Here is a 23,376-nt window from a genome sequence, read left to right on the forward strand (position 1 = left end):
AAAGTATGGAAGTTTAAGCTTGAGCATCAATCCTTTCGATGAATATTCAGGACTGATCTCCTTTAGGATGGACTGGTTGGATTTCCTTGCAGTCCAAGAGACTCTCAAGAGTCTTCTCCAACACCACAGTTGAAAAGCAGCAATTCTTCAATGATCAGCTATCTTTATTGTCCAACCGTTACATCCATACATGACTGCTGGAAAAACCATAGCTTTGACTAGATGGACCTTTGCCAGCAAAGTAATGTCTCTGCTTTTTAATATGCTGTCTAGGTTGGTCATAGCTTTTCTTCCAAGGAGCAAGTGTCTTTTAATTTCATGGCTGCAGTCATCATCTGCAGTGATTTTGGAGCCCCCCCAAAATAAAGTCTCTCACTGTTTCCATTTTTTCCCCATCTATTTGCCATGAAGTGATGAGACTGGATGCCAAGATCTTAGTTTTCTGAATGTTGAGTTGTAAGGCAGCTTTTTCACTCTCCTCTTTCACTTTCATCAAGAGGCTCTTTAATTCTTCTTTGATTTCTGCCATAAGGGTGGCTTCATCTGCATATCTGAGGTTATTGATATTTCTCCAGGTTATTATCTTCACTACCTCCACCATAGTTTTGTCTCCAGAGCAAACAATAAGGAGGGAACAGAGCCCTGCCCATCAAGAGAAAATGGATTAAAAATTTACTGAGCACGGTCCCACACATCAGAACAAGGCCCAGTATCCCCGACAGTCAGTCACTCCCATCATAGAGCTTCCATAAGCCTCTTATCCTTACCCCTCAGAAGACAAAGAATGCTCAAACTACCACACAATTGCACTCATCTCACACGCTAGTAAAGTAATGCTCAAAATTCTCCAAGCCAAGTTTCAGCAGTACATGAACCATGAACTTCCATATGTTCAATCTGGTTTTAGAAAAGGCAGAGAAACCAGAGATCAAATTGCCAACATCCGCTGGATCATAGAAAAAGCAAGAGAGTTCCAGAAAAACATATATTTCTGCTTCATTGACTATGCCAAAGCCTTTGACTGTGTGGATCACAATAAACTATGGAAAATTCTGAAAGAGATGAGAATACAAGACCACCTGACTCTTGAGAAACCTGTATGCAGGTCAGGAAGCAACAGTTAGAACTGGACATGGAACAACAGACTGGTTCCAAATAGGAAAAGAAGTACATCAAGGCTGTATACTATCACCCTGCTTATTTAACTTATATGCAGAGTACATCATAAGAAATGCTGGGCTGGAAGAAGCACAAGCTGGAATCAAGATTGACGGGAGAAATATCAATAACCTCAGATAGGCAGATGACACCACCATTATGGCAGAAAGTGAAGAGGAACTCAAAAGCCTCTTGATGAATGTGAAACAGAAGAGTGAAAAAGTTGGCTTAAAGCTCACTATTCAGAAAACTAGGATCATGGCATCTGGTCCCATCACTTCATGGGAAATAGATGGGGAAATAGTGGAAACAGTGTCAGACTTTATTTTGGGGGGCTCCAAAATCACTGTGGATGCTGACTGCAGCCATGAAATTAAAAGACGCTTACTCCTTGGAAGGAAAGTTATGACCAACCTAGATAGCATATTAAAAAGCAGAGACATTACTTTGCCAACAAAGGTCCATCTGGTCAAGGCTATTGTTTTTCAAGTGGTCAAGTATGGATGTGAGAGTTGGACTGTGAAGAAAGCTGATCGCCGAAGAATTGATGCTTTTGAACTGTGGTTCTGGAGAAGACTCTTGAGAGTCCCTTGGACTGCAAGGAAATCCAACCAGTCCATTCTAAAGGAGATCAGTCCTGGGTGTTCACTGGAAGGACTGATGCTAAAGCTGAAACTGCAATACTTTGGCCACTTCATGAGAAGAGTTGACTCATTGGAAAAGACCCTGATGCTGGGAGGGTTTGGGGGCAGGAGGAGAAGAGGATGACAGAGGATGAGATGGCTGGATGACATCACCGACTCGATGGACATGAGTTTGAGTAAACTCCGGGAGATGGTGATGGACAGGGAGGCCTGGCGTGCTGTGATTCATGGGGTCACAAAGAGTCGGACACGACTGAGTGACTGAAATGAACTGAACTGAACTGAACTGACTCAGAAGGCATACAGAATGAAAACCACAATCACAGAAAAGTAATCAGCTGATGACATGGACCACAGCTTTGTCTAACTCAGTGAAACTATGAGCCATACCGTGTAGGACCACCCAAGGTGGACAGGTCACGGTGGAGAGGTCTGACAAAATGTGGTCCACTGGAGAAGGGAATGGCAAACCACTTCAGTATTCTTGCCTTGAGAACCCCATGAACAGTATGAAAAGGCAGATAGATAGGACACTGAGAGATGAACTCCCCAGGTTGGTAGGTGCCCAGTATGCTACTGGAGAAGAGTGGAGAAATAACTCCAGAAAGAATGAAGAGATGGAGCCAAAGCAAAAGCAATGCCCAGGTGTGGATGTGACTGGTGATGGAAGTAAAGTCCAATGCTGTAAAGACCAATATTGCATAGGAACCTGGAATGTTAGGTCCATGAATCAGGGTAAATTAGAAGTGGTTAAAGGGGAGATGGATGGCAAGAGTGAAAATGGAAATTTTAGGAATCAGTGAACTAAAATGGACTGGCATGGGCGAATTTAATTCAGATGACCATTATATCTACTACTGTGGGCAAGAATTCCTTAGAAGAAATGGAGTAGCCCTCATGGTTAACAAGAGTCCAAAATGCAGTACTTGGGTGCAATCTCAAAAATGACAGAGTGATCTCTGTTTGTTTCCAAGGCAGACCATTCAATATCACAGTAATCCAAGTCTATGGCCCAACCACTAATGCTGAAGAAGTTGCAATTGAATGGTTCTGTGAAGACCTACAAGACCTTCCAGAACTAACACCCCCAAAAGATGTCCTTTTCATCATAGGATACTGGAATGCAAAAGTAGGAAGTCAAGAGATACCTGAGTAACAGGCAAATTTGGCCTTGGAGTAAAAAACAAAGCCCGGCAAAGGCTAACGGAGTTTTGTCAAGAGAACGCACTAGTCATAGCATATACTCTCTTCCAACAACACAAGAGAAGACTCTACACATGGACATCATGAGTTGGTCAATACAGAAATCAGAGTGATTATATCCTTTGCAGCCAGAGATGGAGATGCTCTATACAGTCAAGGTGACCTTGGCTCAGATCATGAATTCCTTATTGCCAAATTCAGACCTAAATTGAGGAAAGTAGGGAAAACCACTAGACCATTCAGGTATGACCTAAATCAAATCCCTTATGATTATACAGTGGAAGTAACAATAAATTCAAATGATTAGATCTGATAGACAGAGTGCCTGAAGAACTATGGACAGAGGTTTGTGACATTGTACAGGAAGTAGTGATCAAGACTATCCCCAAGAAAAAGCAATGCAAAAAGGCAAAATGGTTGTCTGAGGAGGCCTTCCAAATAGCTGAGAAAAGAAGAGAAACGAGAAGCAAAGGAGAAAAGGAAAGATATACCCATTTGAATGCAGGGTTCCAAAGAATAGCAAGGAGAGAAAAGAAAGCCTTCCTCAGCGATCAATGCAAAGAAATAGAGGAAAACAATAGAATGGGAAAGACTAGAGATCTCTTCAAGAAAATTAGAGATACCAAGGGAACATTTCATGCCAAGATGGGCACAATAAAGGACAGAAATGGTATGGGACCTAACAGAAGCAGAAGATATTAAGAAGAGATTTCAAGAACACAGAAGAACTATACAAAAAAGATATTCATGATCGAGATAACCAGGATTATGTGATCACTCACATAGAGCGAGACATCCTGGAATGTGAAGTCAAGTGGAGGCATCACTACAAACAAAGCTAGTGGAGGTGATGGAATCCCAGTTGAGCTATTTCAAATCCTAAAAGATAATGCTGTGAAAGTGCTACATTCAATGTGCCAGCAAATGTGGAAAACTCAGCAGTGGCCAAAGGACTGGAAAAGGTCAGTATTCATTTCAATCCCAAAGAAGGGCAATGCCAAAGAATGTTCAGACTACCACAAAATTGCACTCATCTCATACACTAGCAAAGTATTGCTCAAAATTCTCCAAGAAAGGCTTCAACAGTCCATGAACCATGAACTTCCAGATGTTCAAGCTGGATTTAGAAAAGGCAGAGGAGCCAGAAATCAAATTGCCAATATCCATTGCATCATAAAGAAAGCAAGAGAATTCCAGGAAAACATTTATTTCTTCTTTATTGATTACGCCAACGCCTTTGACTGTGTGGATCACAACAAACTGTAGAAAATTCTTCAAGAGATGGGAATATAAGACCACCTTACCTCCCTCCTGAGAGACTCGTATGTAGGTCAAGAAGCAACAGTTAGAACCAGACATGGCAAAACAGACTGGTTCTAAATTGAGAAAGGAGTACATCAAGGCTGTATATTTTCACCCTGCTTATTTAACTTGTATGCAGAGTACATCATGCAAAATGCTGTGCTGGATGAAGCACACGCTGGAATCAAGATTTCCAGGAGAAATATCAATAACCTTAGATACGCAGATGACACCACTCTTATGGCAGAAAGTGAAGAGGAATGAAAGAGCCTTTTAATGAAAGTGAAAGAGAAGAGTGAAAAAGCTGGCTTTCGTTCGTTCTGTCGCTCAGTCGTGTCCGACTCTTTGCGACCCTGTGGACTGTAGCTTACCAGGCTTCTCCGTCCATGGGCTTACAACTTAGCATTCAGAAAACTAAGATCATGGCATCCAGTCCCATCACTTCATGGCAAATAGATGAGGAAGCAATGGAAACAGTAAGAGACTTTATTTTCTTGGTCTCCAAAATCAATACAGGTGGTGACTGCAGCCATGAAATTAAAAGACGCTTTCTCCTTGGAAGAAAATCTATGACCAGGTTAGACAGCATATTAAAAAGCAGAGACATTACTTTGCTGACAAAGGTCTGTCTAGTCAAAGCTATGGTTTTTCCAATATGTATGTATGTATGGGTGTGAGAGTTGGACAATAAAGAAAGCTGAGCATTGAAGAATTGCTGCTTTTCACCTGCGGTGTTGGAGAAGACTCTTGAGAGCCCCTTGGACTGTAAGGAAATCAAACCAGTCAATCCTAAAGGAAATCAGTCCTGAATATTCATTGAAAGGACTGATGCTGAAGCTGAAACTCCAATGCTTTGGCCACCTGATGCGAAGAACTGAGTACTTGGAAAAAAACCCTGATGCTGTGAAAGATTGATAGCAGGAGGAAAAGGGGACAACAGAAGACAGATTGTTGGATGGCATCACCGACTTCATGGACTTGAGTTTGAGTCAACTCTGGGAGCTGATGATGGACACGGAAGCCTGTGGTGTCGCATGGTGTCGCAAAGAGTCAGACAGGACTGAAGGACTGAACTGAACTGATATCTAGCCAGAAAGGACCAAGGCAATTCAACCAATCGGAATATGTCAAGGAGATGCCTCAGGTTTGTCTAGGAAAGCAATGGATCATGCGTAAGGGTAAAGGATGAATAATTCCTTTACTAACAAATGGTACAAGGGGCTTACTGGACTGTTTCTAAATCTTGGTTGCATATCAGAATTATCTGTGGAGCATATGAAACATATGGAAACCTGGTTTCTATCCTAGAATTATGGAAACAGGAATTGGGAGAGGCAGCACAGGCATATGGATTTTGGGGTGACATATGGTTGAATATCGGAGAAGGCAATGGCAAGCCACTCCAGTACTATTGCCTAGAAATCCCATGGATGGAGGAGCCTGGTAGGCTGCAGTCCGTGGGGTCGCTAAGGGTCGGACACGACTGAGCGACTTCACTTTCACTTTTCACTTTCCACTTTCACACATTGGAGAAGGAAATGGCAACCCACTCCAGTGTTCTTGCCTGGAGAATCCCAGGGACGGGGGAGCCTGGTGGGCTTCCGTCTATGGGGTCACACAGAGTCGGACACTACTGAAGTGACTTAGCAGCAGCATGGTTGAATATAATGATAAGTTCAAAGGTTGGGAAGCCCTGGTCTATTTTGTGCCAGGTATTTGCAGAACACTGAAAATACAGGCATGAATGAAACACAGCTGGTTCTATTCCTGCATTAGAAGACAAGACTCTGTCCTAGAAAAAGTGATAATCAGATGGGAGAGACAGGCAAGCAAAGATAAACAATCAACCAAATGAGATCTAAGGCAGAGATAAGCACAAAGTCAGAACACAGAGATGGGAAAGTCCAACTCAGTCTTGGGAAGGGAAGAAGCTTCCTAGAGGTTGTCACATTTGTTTTTTTAACTTTTTATTTTATATTGGAATATAATCAATTAACAATGTTGTGTTAGTTTCAGCTGTACAACAAAGTGATTCTGTTATATAATTATTTTTCAAATTGCAAAACAGAAACAGACTCACAGGCTGAGAACACAACTTAGAGCCACGGGAGGGGGACAGGGGGAAGGGTGGGGGAAGGGATAGTTAGGGAGTTGGGGATTGACATGTTACACACTGTTATATTTAAAATGGATAGCCAACAAAGACCTACTCTGTAGCACAGGGAACTCTATATTCTGTAACAACTGAATTGTGGAAGTAATTTGAAAAATGATGTCACCTTGGAAGCAAAATACAAAGGATGTGTAGGTATTTTTTAAATGAAGGAGGTTTGGAAGAATATCCCAAGCAGAGAATTGAGCCTCCCGCACCCACCGTACTTCACAAGCATGTCAGATGATTCCTGGGAGGAGCCTCAGTGCAAAAGATTAGGGCACTTAAACATGAAAGTCACTCAGCTGTGTCTGACTCCTTGCAACCCCACGGACTATACAGTCCATGGAATTCTCCAGGCCAGAATAATGGAGTGGGTAGCCTTTCCCTTCTCTAGGGGATCTTCCCAACCCAGGAATCAAACTTGGGTCTCCTGCACTGCAGGCAGATTCTTAACCAACTGAGCTATCAAATAAGCCTAGGGCTTAAACATGGGCCAGGGCTTTTAGGTGTGCCTGAATTGGAGGCTGTGATGCTGATCTGTTGCATCATTGATGTATAGCTGTTCCCTAGGCCATTTTCATTTCTTCCAACTGGACATTTACTGGATGCTTTTGTACCCATGATTCAGTCATAAAAAGAACTGGTAATAGGAATACACTAGAGGAGCAACACATTCCCATGGCAAGTTCAGTGTGACAGAAGCAAAACATTGGGGGAGAGATGGTGACCATGGACAAAGCTGGGAGGAAGGTGTGCACCAAGCTGAGAACAGGCTTCTTATGCTCTGCAGGAGTCTAGATTTCATCTAGTTGGCCATGGGGAACCCTAGTTATTTTGTGCAGGGCAGTGACAGAATCTGATTTAATTTTCTGGAAAGGTCATTCTAAGTATATGCAGGTTTTCTTTCTCCAACAGAATTAAGTATGCATAACAGGAATCCTATCTTGGCCTTTTTTTTGTTCTTGCTTTGAGGGATTTTGTTTATTTCACCAACAGTGCTGAGCAGAGTCAGGGACACACGAAGAATTGAATAGTTAATAGACTCATTAATTGATTGGGAGGCAGCAACTCTTACTTGAGTTAATATAACATGGATACTATATCCTGTGTGGTATCTGATAGTTAAAGATGGCAAGCAATCTTTTTTTCTTTCTTTCTTTATTTGGCTGCATTGGCTCTTAGTTGCAGCATGCGGGATCTTTGATCTTTGTTGCAGCATGCAGGATCTTTAGTTGTGATAGCTTATGGTGAATGATGTCAGATTTGTGATCTCCGAAGATTTAGTTTCCAGATCAGGGACCAGGCTTGATTACTCAGAGCTTCTGTGTGGGAGAAGGACAGAAAAAGCTTCTGACATAGACATCAGAAGGGGGACAGAGAGTGCCCCTCTCACTAGGCTTAGCAAGGGAGCTATATACTTTTTCAATTGGTTATTACAGTAAATCAAAAGAATGTCTCAAGGTTGTAAAGGTCTTACCAGACCCACTCCCACAATTTACATTTTAAGATGACAGGATTTGAACTAATAGTAGAAAGATCTTTCCGGATCTACTCCCAAAGACATCAGAATTAGTCAGAAGGTTCTTAAGAAGGAGAAACAGTCCTCAAGCAGGATACATTGTTGTTATATAATCCTTAGTACAGAGTTTAAGATGAGTTGTTTTGTTGTGTAATCATCAGCTCTGGGCTTAAAGAAAAAAAAATTATGTGACTAAGACTAAGGAATGTAGAAAAAAGTTTATCCTTTTCTTCTCCTTGAGAGCCCCAGACCCCTTTCTCCTTCTCAGGAACCCCAGACTTCTTATCAACCTACCTAAGAATTAACTCTCTCAGTTGCAGCATGTGGGATCTAGTTCCCTGACCAGGGATTGAACCCGGACTCCCTACACTGGGAGCATGGAGTCTTAGCCACTGGACCACCAGGGAAGTCCCTAAAGGTCTCAGATAATCTTAAATTCTGCTTCTTAATTTTAACATGCACACAAATTACCGGGGATCTTGTTAAAATGGAGATTCTGATTCATCATGTCTTGGGTGGGGCATGACATTCTGCATTTCTAATAAGCTTCCAGATGCTTCTTTTGATGATGTTGTGTAACTGCATTCTCACAGTTTGAGTGGCGGCACTCTTAACATTCAGTTGTGTTGCCTGATTTGTACATGGTCGAATGGTGGAGTCATCTGTGAACAGTGGAACTTTCTACAGGGATGGAGGAAATGGAGAAGCTTCACCATGACAGAGTAAGATTCCTTGGCTGAGACGCATGTGGCCCCTTTGGGACTGGTCTGGAAGACAGTGTCATAACTATGAGGCCCCTGGGGTAGACCTGTTGTTATTTACCTTTAAGGGAATTTCTGATGCTGCTACCAGTTTCTTCCTCACACCACCAAGTGTTGAGTTCAGCTAGAAAATCCATTAGTAACAGTGGAGTTGATAATGGAACAGCAGATAAAGTCAGAGAGCTCTGAAAACAGCTTGCTCTCAGTGTGAAATTTGTTTAGACCTATATAGGATAGAGTCTTTTCTTAGAAAGTTTCAAGTTTGAAATTTGATTATGGGCCAGTTCATCATTGCTTAGTATTCTCCTCTTTTTCTGTGTTCACTTACTCATTGTCGGGTAATGACAGCCTGGATGTCCCTCAGTCCTCACTGTCTTACAGGCATAAAAGACAGTCACACAGGTTAGGCTGCACTTTGCTCCCTTGATGTTATTCATTATTATGAACAGGTGCTTGGTCTTTATTTTAAGGCCCCCTGATCTTTCTGCTGATTCTCAGAGAAGCCCCAGGCCATGTCTTCTCTCATTCCCAGTGTGTAAGTGGGTTGTTGCCTGCCCTTCCATCATTCAGCAATACACCCCAATGGCTGCTCCATCTCATTTCCCCATGGCACCACCCACTCCATGCTGGCTGTGGCCACCACATCCTTGGACTGAAGGCTCCAGCCCCATTGTGAGCCTCATCTGGGAAGTATCAAGAGTAGCAGCAAAGACAATTGTCTCTAGAGACAGAACCCCACATCTCAGATGTGTGATTTGGGCAAGTTATTTAACCACTCTAAACCTTAAATTTCTTCCCTGTAAAATGAGAATAACTAGAGTCCTATAATCACAAGATTTTGAGAAAATAAGGTAATCCTCTTAAGCTCCTAACACTTCACTCCTGGCACATAGAAAATTCTCAATAAATGCTCACCATTATTCTCACCACTTCCTTCTGTGTTGTTATGATCCCAGTTTGGACGAGCTTCATTTTTATTTCACCACAGCACAGCTGAGACCGGTTGATAAGGTTTCCATGACATGGCTGATGTCTCAGGGATAACTGAAGGGGATTAAAATCTGGGAAAGTACAAATGTTGTTTAATACAAAGGCCCAGGCATAATACAGCCAAGTGCATTCTTCTTCTGGGGTCCCTTCCAAGTGCCTCCTTGCATTCCTACTGGTAACTGTCTTTCTGAGTCAGAAGATATCCTCCCTGCACATTCAGAAGAGTGTCCTTGAACCTATCTAGACTCCTTTGAGTTCAGACTCAGAGGTCAATTTTGCATTCTCAGGTTCATTTTCTTTTCTACTCCCTTGGAAGGGAAGCTTTTTCCTACTCAGGAGTACCACCTTACCTTGAAACGAGGACCGCTGTCTTTCCCTTCCCGGTCTTGCCCTAGGATTCACTTTTTTTCTTTTGTGCGGTGGATAACTCAACTCTGGACTGGTCATTATTCAGTCTCTATTCAGGTTCATGTGGAGATAATCGCTCATAATAATAATAACAATAGCAGTTAAATTTTCTAATGTTTTCCTCACCCTCCTGCCCCTGAAATATTTTTAAAATATTCTTTTTTTTTTCCCCTGCTTTTTAAAGGAACCTCCATACTGTTCTCCGTAGTGGTGGGTCATGTATCAATTTACATTCGCACTGACAGTGTAGGAGGGTTCTCTCTTCGCCACATCCTCTCTAGCATTTATTGTTTACAGATCTTTTGATGATTGCCATTCTGACCAGTGTGAAGTGATACCTCAGTGTGGTTTTGATTTGCATTTCACTGAATATTAATAACCGGAGTAGGAAATGGCAACCCACTCCAGTATTCTTGCCTGGAAAATTCCACGGACAGAAGAGCATGGTGGGCTACAGTCCTTGGCATCACAAAGAGTTGGGCACGACTGAGCGACTGAGCACAGCACAATGAGTAACTAGTGATGCTGAGCATCTTTTCATGTGCCTCTTGGCCTAACACAGTATTAGAAAGCAACTATACCCTAGCTAAATGGCAACCCACTCCATGTTCTTGCCTGGAGAATCCCAGGGACGGCGGAGCCTGGTCGGCTGCCGTCTATGGGGTCACACAGAGTCGGACACGACTGAAGCGACTTAGCAGCAGTAGCATACCCCAGCTAAAAAAAGAAGACAAAATGGGAAAAAGGACACTAGTTATTTGAATTTAAATGTTTCACAATATGTTACTCTAACAAAATGTAAAGTCAAAATATATAGAGGGTCAAAAAATTAAGTAAAATACTGTATGTTTCACCCATAAAAAAGTAAAAAAGTCTTCTTATTTCACTTTCTGCTTCAAAATAGCTGTTTTCCAACCCCCATCCCTGGCACTTAGGATGCAAAATTTATATTAACATATGAGGCTCTTTACATGTGCTGATCTTCTGAAATGCCCTCTGCTCCTTTGCTTTCTCAGAAAAGAGCATTCAGCCTTCATGGCCAAGCTTAAATCTGACTTCCTCTCTGGATTCTTTCTAGAACCTGGCACCCATTCCCCAGACATCAACCAGGTTCCCTCCTCCAGGCCCCAATGACAGTCTGTACATTTCTTCACCACCTTACGCCATATAATACTTCACGTCCAGTTCTGCCTCCCTCTTTTATTAAAGCACAATCTCCCTCTACTAAAGCACAATCTCTAATCACATGAGTGGCCAGTGAATTTACCTTTAATTTACTGAGTTCTTTTTCATCTACTTTTTTCTCTGATCCTTACTAAAGGTCTGTGAGATACATAGGGCAAGTATTACATGATCTCTGCTTTATATATGAGAAAAAGAGTCCATAGCCACCCCATCTATTTGAGGGAAAAGGGAAGTAAACAGAGCCTGAGTTCTTTGGACTTTAATTCCATTGCCCCCTTTCACTACTTTTTATTGCTTCCTTTTAACAGAAACCAAACCTTGGTAGGAAAAGGATAAGGTCCCCAGGAAGACAAGACCTGGACCAAGGAAGACTGAGGGGAGATGGCAACACGCAGAGAAACCACACCTGCAGAATTACGAGGACTCAAAGGTAAGATTGAGTTCTGTGTGATGATAACCCTGGGTGTACTGTTTGCGGACTGACTTTCAGACCTGAGGGAAGCCGCTCTTTGACTCAAACAAAGTGGATGGGAATGGGAGTGGGGAGACACCACAGCAGTTTACACTTAAAATCCGGTCTCTAGCACCACCTTGCAAGAGTGTCACTTCGACACTTTTCAGTCTAAGTGACAAATAATTTTGTTAAAGTCTTCAACTGCTGGTAAGAGTCGTTTTTAGAGCTGAAAGCAAAACAAACAAACATGAAGCCCTACGGAGCTGAGAATAAGCCTCTGGAGAGAGTGAGAGCATTGGAAATAGTTACTGGCATGAGGAAGGAGATCACAATGTACCTTGTCTCCAACCCCCCCGAGCTTGTCTCAGCCACTCGCAAGTCCTGTGGCTGGTCTGAGCTTGGTGGGAGTTTGGGGGGGGGGTGCGGGGGAGGGGGTGGTTCAGGGGAGACGCCCAGGACAGGAGGGCTCAGAGTTATTTCAGACTCAAGGCCAACAGCCAGGGAGACCTTGAGTTACGTCACCGAAACTGTCTGGACTTGAGGCCCCTGAAGCCAAATGCGGTTTCCAGAAAAAGGATCCGCCGCACATTTGGAAGCCCATCAACCGAATGTTGTCTCATCACTTTTGTGCTTGAGATCTTTTCATTTGTGAAGAGCATATTATTTTGCTTAATTATGGGCTTTGAGGAGATGGCATAGAACAGCGGAAAAAGCATGAGCTCGGAGTCAGAAAGACCTGGGTCTGAATCATGGCTCTGCGGTCCACCGGCTGCGGGGCACTGACTGGGGGCATCTCAGTCTCCTCATTGTGAACTGAGAACATTCTTGTAATAATTACCCATCTCACAGGAGAGTTGTTAGGTTTAGATGGTTAATGTGTGTCGAGAGTCATGTTGTGCTGCCGTTCAGGTATTTAACGATCAGCAGCTACGATGAAGAAAGTGTCTTTTAACACAGTGACATTTGGCAAATGAGATTTCATTTTCAGTCTAGAAGCGTGTATATGGTGGTGTGTTTTCTATATATATATGACTTCCTTCTGCTTGCAAAATGCTGTTTATATGAAATTACATTTCCCAGAAAGGTAGTACTGCTATTATTCAGTATCAAAATACCTCTCCAAATTCACATTTCCTAGGAAGTTCTCTTAGATGGAGCCTATTGGTGCCCTACTGATGCTTTTTTTTTTTTTTCAGAACCTGGATATTTCATTTTTAAATTCACTTTTATTGGAGTATAGTTGCTTTACAATGTTGTGTTAGTTTCCACTGTATAGCAAAGTGAATCAGCCATATGTATACATTCATCCTGTCTTTTCTGGATTTCCTCCCGTTTAGGTCACCACAGAACACTGAGTAGAGTTCCGTGTGCTATATGGTAGGTTCTCATTAGTTATCTATTTTATACATAGTATATAGTGCATTTATGTCAATCCTAATTTCTCCCACCCTTTTTCCCCCAAATGTGTCCATATGTTTATTCTTTACATCTGCGTCTCTATTTCTGCCTTGCAAGTGAGATCATCTATACCATTTTTCTAGATTACACATATATACATTAATATATGGTATTTGTTTTTCTCTTTCTGACTTACCTCACTTTGTATGACAGAGTGATAATTCATTTTAAAATATTTATAGTTTATCTTGGAATCATCTATGCCATGACTGAGTATCCTTTTCTTTAAAAAGTGTCGCATCCAGAAAGGAGGTAAGATCAGAAGCCTTTATCTGCAAAACTCAGTCACTTACTACCTGATACTTGTCTCTTTATCTCAAGTATGGGGGTAATTATTTGACCTATGTATTTTACAGTTTTTTTGTATTTTTTCCCCTGGGGAAAAAAATCAAATGAACTCAGAAATGGGAAAGAATTTTAAAATTATAAAAGATATAAAATTTTAATTTATGATGTGATTTTTGCTATAAATCCCTTTGTAGCATATAGGAAAATTCTCTGTGCCGAGGCCATCTGACCATTGCTGTTGACTGCTTCATGCCTGAGAGTCACCTTCAGATTACTTAGCACCTCTTTTTGCCACCGGATGTTAGGAGATTGAGTAACTTTCTTGAGTACTTGTCTCCTCTGACTCACTTTCCTTGCAGTCCCCAGAGTGACAGTTCACCACCTAGGGTGAGCAAGGAATTTCCTCTCTAAGGTTGTTTAAGGACTAGCCCCAAACTTTCAACTTAGTCTTTGTTTAACACGTCTTCCAATACTACCTACCCGAGTAGCCACAGAATAAATCTGTGCAGAAGCCAGACCCGGGCTTGCTGATATGTATTTTGAGTATATGCTCTGGGAAGCACACAGTGTCTCCACTCCTCTAATGAGATTCTCCTTAATGAGATACTCATCTCTCCTTAAGGACCTAATTAGGGTGGAAGATCATAGTTACTACATGACACTTGTTGTTATTGCTTAGTTGCTAAGTTGTATCTGACTGTTTTGCGACCCCATGAACTGTAGCTTGCCAGGCTCCTCTGTCCATGGGATTTCCCAGGCAAGAATACTGGAGTGGGTTGCCATTTACTTCTCCAGGGCCAACTCAGGGAAGGAACCCACATCTCCTGCATTGGGAAGCAAATTCTTTACCATTGAGCCACCAGGGAAGCCAGTAAGTGCCAACAAATAATCCAGAGATGCCTTATAGGTGTACTTGACTATCTTCTTTTCCTTACTTTATCTCTTTCTTGTTTCTTCTTCTTTTTTTAATCCCCTCTGTCTTTTCTTCTCCCTGTACTACATTGTCTCCCAGTCAATAGACTCACTATGGCATTCTCAGGTATATGTTAGTACTTCCATTAGAAGTATAGTCAGTGCCCTATTGAGGGTTCTGCATCCACTAATTCAACCAACTGCAATTTTTTTTAAGATTTTTTTTTTAAATGTGAACCATTTTTAAAGTCTTTATTGAATTTGTTACAATGTTGCTTCTGTTTTGTTTTGGGTTTTTTGGCCACAAAGTTTGTGGGTATCTTAGCTCCCCAACCAGGAATAAAATTCACACCCCTTGCATTAGAAGGCAAAGTCCTAACCACTGGATCACCAGGGAAGTCACCCAGGTGTGATTTTAATCTGTGTTTGGCTGAATCCACTACACTGTTGGTTGAATTCATGGATGCAGACCCACAGATACCAAGGGGTAAATGTGCTATGCCATGTTATGTTTATAAGGGATTTGAAGAGCCTTGGATTTTGACATCTGTGGGGTTCCTGGAAGCAATCTCCTGTGGCTACTGATAGGTGACTATACCCAGAGCACAATTGTAGACTCTTAGTCCAGGTTCTAGATTCTCATCCCTTGCTGTGTATTGCTATTACCTGGAAAACTAGAAAACACTGATACCTGGGTCCCAGTTGAGTTTACATCTCTAAGGGGGTAGGCCCTGGGCCTGGTATTTTTGAAAAGCTTCCAAAATGATTCTAACATGCATCCAGATTACACTGGTTGAAGATACTTGGAAAGCGAAGATATGACAAAGCTACACTAAAAATAAAATAAGATTTATGGCTCAAAGAGCTGCAATCATGTGGTTTGGCCACACTTGCTTATTTCCTATCCATCAAATAACAAGTGTGTTTTTTTGGGGGGGAGACCACAAAAAGAGGGGCTGGTTATGCCCAGGCAAACCCTGTAGCTTGTAGTTTCTGAGATAAGATGAATGGCCACGAAACACTCTTAGCACTAGTATTGGTTGGGAGCACACTCTGAGTCATGTGCTACACTAGACACTTTTCGTGCATTATATCATTCAATGTTCTTAACAGCCCTGTAAGTCACTATTATTCTCCCCAGTTTCCAAATAAAGAAACACAGATACCAGGTAATTGCTTAAATAGCTCAAGAGCTGACCACTAGTTAGAAGTGGAGCCAAAAAAACTTGAATTTGACTGCTGTCTTCTTTTTAAATTCACTGCAGCAGTAATTCCCAATCTTGGCTGCCTTATTAGAGTCATTGGAGGAGCTTTGTGAAAAAAAGCAAAACAGATTCCTTTGCTCAGGTTAACCCCTGGACTAATTTAATCCATATCTCTTAAGAATTGGATCCAGACGTCAATAGTTTTTAAAGTATCACAAGTGACTCAAATGAAGTGAAGTGAAAGTTGCTCAGTCATGTCATACTCTTACTGGAGTGGGTAACCTTTTCCTTCTCCAGGGGATCTTCCCAACCCAGGGATCGAACCCAGGTCTCCAGCATTGCAGGCAGATTCTTTACCAGCTGAATCACAAGGGAAGCCCACAAGTCACTCAAATTACTGCTAATTACTGGGGTGTTTAGCAGAGATTGATCTGATAGTTTTGTGAAAGAAGGATTGAAGTCAGTGAAGCAGGAACTAGGCAGATCATTCAGGAAGTTGGACAACTTAGGCTTCTTTGGGTCTGAATTCTGAATGACAGTGGCAATGCTGGTAGCAGAAATGGAGACGAGAGAATGAATCCAGGAAACCTGGAAAAGAAAACCAGCTCAAGGGAAATTAACCTACCTGAGAAGGACAAAGGACAGGCAGAGTCAAAGACAACTTCAGGTTTTTAGGTGTGGCAGGCTTAAAGGGTGGTTGGTGGTACCCATGACAGAATTGAGACGCTAGGAAAGAAAACAAGTTTGAAGAGTAGGGTCGGGTATGGTAGGGTATATAATAAAGAATTTTAGTGGCCTTTGTTCTGGGAGACTAAATCTTTGTACTATCCTAACTGATGAAGAGTATCATTTTTATGCTTATAGTGGGTTGCCCAAGAAGTTCATTCGAGGTTTCCATAGTATCTTACCAAAAACCCAATGAACTATTTGGCCAACCCAATATAATTACAAATGTTAGGCTCCTCGATAATTTTAGCATAGAGGCTGGATGTAAGATCAACCAACCGTGTTGATTAGTGTTGCAACTTTGAGCTATCTTGACCTCTGGGATGTGGAAGAGGGCTGGAAACTGAGTTCAGTCAATCCTGCTCATGAAGCCCCGATAAAACCTCTGGACAGTGGAGCTGCCTAGTTGGTAAACACCTTATTCATGTGCTGGGAGGGTGATGCGTCTGATTCCACGCGGAGAAGGCATGGTCCTCCCAGAACCCTCACAGATCTTGCCCCTAGGAGTATCCTTTATAATAAATTATTATCATAAGTATAGTGCTTTCTTGAGTTCTGTAAGTTATTCTGTCAAATTCTCAAGCCTGAGGAGGTTGTAGGAACCCATTCTTCATAGCCAGTGAGAGGTGTGAGTGGCCTGGGGACTCCCTAAAATGTGTGGCTAGTGAATGCCTCTGAAGCCAGGGCAGTCTTGTGGAGGACATTTTTCCATAATCTATGAGGTCTGTGCTGCCTCTGGTTAGTTAACATCAGAGCTGAATTTCAAGACTTCCTTGGTGCTCCAGTGGTTAAGAATCTGCCTGCCAATGCAGGGAACACCTGTTCGATCCCTGGTCCAAGAAGATTTCACACACTGTGGAGCAACCAAGCCCATGTGCCGCAACTACTGAAGCCTGCCCACCTAAAGCCCGTGCTCTGTGACAAGAGAAAGTGAAAGTGAAGTCATGTCCGACTCTTTGTGACCCCATGGACTGTAGCCTACCACGCTCCTCCGTCCGTGGGATTCTCCAGGCAAGAGTACTGGAGTGGATTGTCGTTTCCTTCTCCAGGAGATCTTCCCAAGTCAGGGATCGAACCCAAGTCTCCCGCATTGCAGGCAGATGCTTTACCATCTGAGCCACCAGGGAAGCTCAAGAGAAGCCACCGCAATGAGAAGCCCACACAACACAACTAGAGAGTAGCCCTCGCGTGCTGCAACTAAAGAGAAAGACACAGCCAAAAATAAATCAATTAATTGAAAAAGAATTTTGACCCCACTTGGGGTCGAAACAGAATAAGTAGACGTAAACATGACATAAATATCTGTAGCCAAACTCAAAATTGCATGAAAACAGTTTGCCCTCCACACTAGGGCAAGAAAATGCAGGAAATACTAAATACAGCTTTTAAATGCCCGATTCTTATCTGACTGCTCTCTGATTTCCCCAAATGCCTTTAGATCAGCATGATAAAATGAAATATCAAGAGTTTTAAAGACAAAATGGAGCTTAAAATCTATCTCCGTTACTCCCTTGCTATGAAATAGTGGGCATATAACTTATCCTCTTTTGGCCATGGCCCTTTATCTTTCCAGTGGGAATATTAAGAGCTAATTTGTAAAGCTGTTAAGGGAATGAACATAAGAAGATAAGATCTTGGCAAATGACAGATGCACAGTGATTGCTATTTTCTTCTGTCCTTTAAGATTATTTCCAATTGGAATTGTTCTTTGAGAGAGATTTTCTTTTATCCAGATTCATCAAAAGGAAGTCAGAGTGATTGATGTGACTTCCCTGAACACTCAAAGACCTGCCTGACTTTGTGGCAATAGGCTAACTCAGCCTCTCAGATGTCAGTGACTGGTAGAGTTTTGTCTTAAAGAGGGCCTTCCCGTGATTGTCCACCATCTCTGCTGAGCATGTGAACAGAGAACATCTCCAGAGTATTTGCATCTGCTTTCTCCATGGTGCCTGGAGTTGTGTGTACAACATTTGTCTCGAGCCATCTGAGCTGCAGGTGTTCAGTGTGTGTACTCTGCACGGCAGCACTGTCATAGCAGTCCAAAACTTTAGTGAAGCCCAGAAAGCCTAGGGCTCAGCATGAAAGCCAGGCCTGTGAATACCTACGTGTCTCCTTAACCGCCTTCTCTTGACCTGCCTCTCTTCCATTTTGGGAGTGAAGTGGTTACAACTCTGAACCAAATCATCAGCATAGTTTTCTGGAGGAATGACCCTTTCTCATTTCCCTGGTCAAATGATTTCATTTCCCTGATCAAAATGATCACACAGAATGGTTGGGACCCATCCTTTGTGTGAAGTTTTAAAAAATACTTGTTTGCTTTGCCATGTACTGTGTTAGAAATTTACATGGGCTATCCAGATAAGTTTCTAAGGTTTTAGTCTATGGATTATGCAGACAGAGAGCCTGAGCCCTAAAACAATCACACTGCTTAAGAGAAGAGACAGGATTTATTTATTTTTTACACAAATAATCGTAGAAGCTTTATTGTAATAGCCTCGAACTGAAAACAAGCTGCCAAACCTATAAGATCTTATTTTTTTTAACACAATCACACAAGGGAAAACAACCTTTTAATATACAACACTTGATGCATTCTACTACACCTATTCAAACATCCTTCAGTTAATCAAAAAATGAACTAAAAGTAAGAACACAAGATGACAGATGGTACAAAATTAGTGTGCACTAACTAAAATAAGATTGAGGGCAAGAGGAGAAAGGGGTGACAGAGAATGAATGGTTGGATGGCATCACCGACTTCACTTACCTGAGTTTGAGCAAACTCCAAGACACAGCGAAAGACAGGGAAGCCTGGTGTGCTGCAGTCCATGGGGCTGCAAAGAGTCGGAGTTGCAAGTTAGCAACTGACCTTAGTTGCTACACTGAACACCAATCACTAAGATAAAATGAATAATTCCATTGAAGTAAATATAGCCATCATAAATATTATTAAACTGTTGGATATAATTCCTAAACTATTAGATACACACATGTTGAATATTAAAATCCAAAAATATTTAAAATCAGGTGTGTCTTAGCCCCTTTCCTTTACTGAAGGTTCATTAACTCATGTGGGCCTGCTTCTGAGAAAGATGGCTACTTATTTCAAAATGGAATCGTCTATTACATTTATTCTCAGACCCCATCAAGTTTTATTATTTCTAGAAACTTTATTATGAAATTCTTTATTCTCTAAATGTGGCTTAGTCAACAGAGGCTATTTTCAAATAGTCAAGAAAAGATGTAGTGCCAGTTATACCCAAGTGTGAGTTTGCAGGCTTCAAGTTTTTTTAATACCCAGTTTCAACTTCATAGCTTGGGTTTAAACAGAAATTTATTCTGGAGGCTTTAGCAAAGCTGCTTCTCTTGCCATCTCCTCTTAGTAAGCAAATCCTGGATGCTTTCCTCGCCACGAGTGCTTAATGGCAGAATACATCATGTCACCATCCAAGGCAGAGTTTTTTGAGTGGCATATTCTCCTGTCAGGAGGGAAAAATCTGATCCAGATGCCACAAAAAACAGATGGAATTTTCCACACAAAGCTATTAGTCTTGGATTGCTGGCCAGTGAATTTTGTTTTTCAAAAGTGTGACTTTGGACTCTTACTGTCATCCTATTTCAAGAGTGATGTTTGGCATCTTGAGCTAAAATCCGAAGGTGTAATCGAGATAGATCAGTGGTAGGAAGTGGAAGACTTGGGGTAGCTGTGCCACACCCAGTCCATGTAGTAGGTTATAATAGAGGTCTCAATTTTTAAAATGGTGGATGTCAGCAGAAGTCAGCTGCTAGGGCTGTGAGGATTTAGTAAAATAATGTAACATGTGGATTAGGGAGAGTTAATGAATTAGGTTGTTGAGATTGAATGAGATGATGTCTGTTATGAGCTTCAGCATAGGGCTGTGTTCCTAGCAAGTTCTTAAAGGGCATTTCCTGTGAGTTCTAAGGTCAGTGTAGAAGCAATAAATCGAGGATGGATCAAAGATTTCCTGGCTTTTGACTTTATAGAACATCATTTTCTCATCTTATTTTTAAATTATTTTTTATTGAAGTATAGCTGCTCTACAGTGTTGTGTTACTATCTACTGTACAGTAAAGTGAATAAGTTATATGTTTATATATATCCAGTCTTTTTTAATATTTTCTTTCCATTTAGGTCACCACAGAGCATTGGGTAGAGTTCCCAGTGCTATACAGTAGGTTCTTATTAGTTATCTATTTTATACATAATAGTGTCTATATGTCAATCCCTATCTCCCAGTTCATCCCTCCCTCCCTCCCCCCACTTAACAACCATAAGTTTTTTTCTCTGCATTTGTGACTCCGTTTCTGCTTTGCAAGTAAGTTCATCTGTTCCATTTTTCTAGGTTCCACATATAAGGGATATTATATGATATATGTTTTTCTCTTTCTGACTTACCTCACTTACATAACATTGTTTTCTAAGAACCTAAATGGACACAAATCTTGGGATAACAGAAAGAATATAATAAATGATAGAGATTATTATTATTGCTGTTGTTATTACCGTTAACATCAGTATCAAGAGGTAGTTGAACTGTCCTTTGATAAGTGAAATGATAGATACCTGAACAGTGATTAAATGCACTCAGAGAGGGAGAGCCAGTTGTTTCCCATTTCATCAAGAGAAGCACAAAGTTAAGGGAGCATTGTAGTAGAGTTCCGAGTCTTAGGAGCTCTGAGTTCTTCCAGCTGTGCAATTTGATTGGGATCCTTAATGGTTAGAATACACTCATTTCCAAAATTTCCCAATAAGGATTCTAGCATCAACTCCTAACACATGGAATCAAAGTCATCCTGAAAGTGTACTGGAAATGTGTATTTTGAATAAACATCCCAAGTGATGCTTATGATTAGATTATTTCTGATAAACACTGGGATAGAACAATCTAGAAGGGCCCACTTGCTCTAAATTCTAAGTAAGAATTTCTATTAAGGAAACCTTTCTTTCCCAGTTTCAATTTCAGAGTTAAAGCTCTTAAGTCCTGGCATTGTGTTCTGTTGGCAGTGTGGGTCCATGTATATATGTTGTAGGGAAGTCACTAAGCAATAAGATTACTTTTAAAATGATTAAATTCGAGGTCATCATTCCCTCGGATGGTTTAGAAATGACTGGACCACGACACGAGAGGTGAACAGATGACCTCGTGTTGTCTCTTAGAAACCTATGATTCCACAAGGATGACACAGGTTTCATGCATGATCTGTCCTGTTTACCCTCTCTTGTCTGAAATCAGTGAGTCACAAAAAACCAAAATTGCTACAGAAATGTCAATTTGGAAGACGTCTTTGTGTTAGTTAGAAGGATTTTTGTGGAAATATGACTTAAGCTTTTGTGTCTCAAAAGATGAGGTAGCATTTCCCTGGAAAAAGACTCAAGAGAACCCAAGGAAATGGGAGATTTATTTTGTATTAAATACTTGGAAAAAGCCAGGAATCTCAATCCATTAGTCATAACCAAGTGTCCAGTGATGGCGCTGTTCCTGTGATGACTCTTGGAAAGATGGAAGATGCTTTAATGTGACCTCCTCTTCCATTCTAGGCTCCCAGCCCTACTCTATGATGTCTGTTTACTTCACGGCTAAAACTGTTCTAATAGTCAACTCTTCTGCTTTCCTTGTCTCTAGCCTATTTCTGCTCTAATCCATTCTCTACACTCCTGCCAGAATAATCTTGAAATGCTACCTTGAAAACATCAATATCTTTCTTAAAACCTCAATGGCTCCTATTGTGTTTATATGTAAATATTATAAAACTAGATTCTCAGATGGATAAATACTCACAGTCATTGCCGTTAGCTCCTTAAATCCAAACAACTTTGTCTGGTGTTTGCTGCTGCTGCTAATTCGCTTCAGTCATGTCCGATTCTGTGCGACTCCACAGCCGGCAGCCCAACAGGCTTCCCCGTCCCTAGGATTCTCCAGGCAAGAACACTGGAGTGGATTGCCATTTCCTTCTCCAATGAATGAAAGTGAAAAGTGAAAGTGAAGTCGCTCAATCGTCTCCGATTCTTCCAGACCCCGTGGACTGCTGCCTGGCAGGCTCTTCTGTCCATGGGATTTTCCAGGCAAGAGTACTGGAGTAGGGTGCCATTGCCTTCTCCTTGTCTGGTGTTTAGGGACCTAAATTAGGACACCTGTTTATGAATGACAGAAACTGGCTTGTGGGAGAAGGAAAAGTCATTGGTTTACAAAACTAGATATCAGGAAGAAAAAGTGTGGCTAGAACCAGGGGCTTGAACATCATTAGGATTCTCTGCCTATCTTTTCTCCTTAGTTCTCTCTGTTAGCTTCTGCCAGCTTAAAAAAGGTACAACATGAGAGTTTTGAGTTAAGTTTTATTTGGGACAAAATGAGGATTATAGTCTGGGAGACAGCTTCTTAGATAGTTCTGGGAGACAGCTTCTTAGATAGTTCTGAGAAACTGTTCCAAAGAGGCAGTGTGAGGTCAGCATATATGTGGTTTTGGTGAAGGGGGAGTATATACAATCAAGCACATATTTTTTACCGAAGACTTCTTCTAGTCTCATAAAGGTTACTGCTAGTCACCAGGAGCAGACAACACCATGAAGGATTTTAGTGCTTTTCTAGATATGAGGGGATACAAGAACTGGACTCATAAAATCATCTCTTGAAAATATCTAACTATCTGAAGACTTATTCTGCCAGTTTTTCCCAGATCACAGAGTGCCTTACTTCTTCTCTCCACCCTGAACTTCTTTCAAGCGGGTGTTGAAAGTCAGCATCTGCAGCAGCACTTGATTTAATCCTTGTAGAGGTAGACGGCAGGAGCTCATGGCAAATGCTAATTTGTAGTTGACACTCCCTTCCTCTGTGACCTCTAGTGGCTTTAGGTTTACATTTTTATAGTTATTTCATTGGACAGAAAGAAATATTCAAGTCATTCCAGATTACAAATCCTGAAGAAGATATATCTCTTTGAATACCTTGGGATAGTAATGGGAAAGGGTTGAGGTTGACAGAGAAGGAA

At 41.5% G+C, this 23,376-nt stretch overlaps 1 protein-coding gene across 7 annotated transcripts in view; it reads left to right on the forward strand.

The window, feature by feature from the left end:
- Positions 1 to 23,376, forward strand: part of COLEC10 (collectin subfamily member 10) — a 529,589-nt gene that overhangs the window by 299,359 nt on the left and 206,854 nt on the right. For all 7 annotated transcript variants that reach the window (XR_008686681.2, XR_016039344.1, XM_088844772.1 and 4 more), the window contains 2 exons: positions 11,634 to 11,755; positions 13,117 to 13,156. The gene's annotated coding sequence lies outside the window, so the exon portion shown is untranslated. The remainder of the gene's footprint in view (positions 1 to 11,633; positions 11,756 to 13,116; positions 13,157 to 23,376) is intronic.

This window comes from Moschus berezovskii, chromosome 16, assembly GCF_049115385.1.
Source record: "Moschus berezovskii isolate FMDL1 chromosome 16, NW_MosBer_1.0, whole genome shotgun sequence".
Lineage (NCBI taxonomy): Eukaryota > Metazoa > Chordata > Mammalia > Artiodactyla > Moschidae > Moschus > Moschus berezovskii.